Source organism: Condylura cristata, unplaced genomic scaffold (genome assembly GCF_000260355.1).
Source record: "Condylura cristata isolate star-nosed mole 26May11 unplaced genomic scaffold, ConCri1.0 scaffold00005, whole genome shotgun sequence".
NCBI lineage: Eukaryota > Metazoa > Chordata > Mammalia > Eulipotyphla > Talpidae > Condylura > Condylura cristata.
This window is the reverse complement of record NW_004567106.1, coordinates 3,514,262-3,515,242: the sequence shown is the minus strand read 5'-3', so window position 1 is coordinate 3,515,242 and position 981 is coordinate 3,514,262. Positions and strand designations below refer to the sequence as shown.

Here is a 981-nt window from a genome sequence, read left to right as displayed (position 1 = left end):
ACAAATAATAAAATCAACAAAATAATCTCAATTTAAGAGGCTTATTTTGTATTATGAGTAGCCCTAGTGTAAGGTTTCACTGAGCCTTGGCATGGTATACAACCTACCCATATTGTGTTTGCAGTGATGTTACTTAGGCTATATGGACAATTACAGAAATGGTAATTAAATAAAACCATTAGAATGTATGACCCACTTTTCATTTAAAATGTAATTATTACAAAATATTTTTGAACTGTGGATGATCATTAGTATAGACAGTTATTAATGTGGTAATAATTAGTGTGAATTTTAGACTAGTGGTTACTCAGCCTATTAAGTGCCTGATGTTTATATGAGCAAGCCATCTATAAAGTCCTGAATGACTCTGAACTGGAGGTAGTGACTGGATTCCTTAGATGGACTCTTAATCCATCTTTTGTGTGGCTTGTAAATTGACATGCAGACAAAGGAGCAAACTAGTGAATGCTAGGGGGAAAGAAGATAATTTTAACCATAAATTATGAGTAATATGTAGAGATAAATTTCTAAGAGGAAATAAGGTCTGAGGAAATTACAGGAAATATTAAATTTGTGATTCTGTTTACGGTAGAAGCACCAACCAACAAATTCCAGCTGTTTCTCTGTGGGTTATAGAAGTGTCACAGGCCTGTTTATAGTTATTACATTGTAGACTCTAGTCTGGATCTTACAGAATTCCATTGGATTGGTTTGGATTTACTAAGATTAGCCTACAGAGACATCTCCTGTGGACAATACATTTATAGAATGTTGCCCTATACAAAGAAGTTTTCTTTCCAACTTTCTTCTGTTCTATCTTATGCCAATAGTTGGACTTCCCCAAATTGTTAGTTTAGTTTTATTTATTTGACACATTTGTAACATTTAATTATACCAGAAACTGTTCTAAACATCTCCAAAATATTAATTCATTTAAATCTCCATGACAAACTTATGAACTAGCTATTTCTTACATGAAAA

General features: G+C 32.4%; 1 protein-coding gene across 1 annotated transcript in view; it reads left to right on the top strand.

The window, feature by feature from the left end:
• Positions 1-981, top strand: part of SUGCT (succinyl-CoA:glutarate-CoA transferase) — a 674,152-nt gene that overhangs the window by 297,293 nt on the left and 375,878 nt on the right. The gene's annotated exons all lie outside the window — the stretch shown is intronic.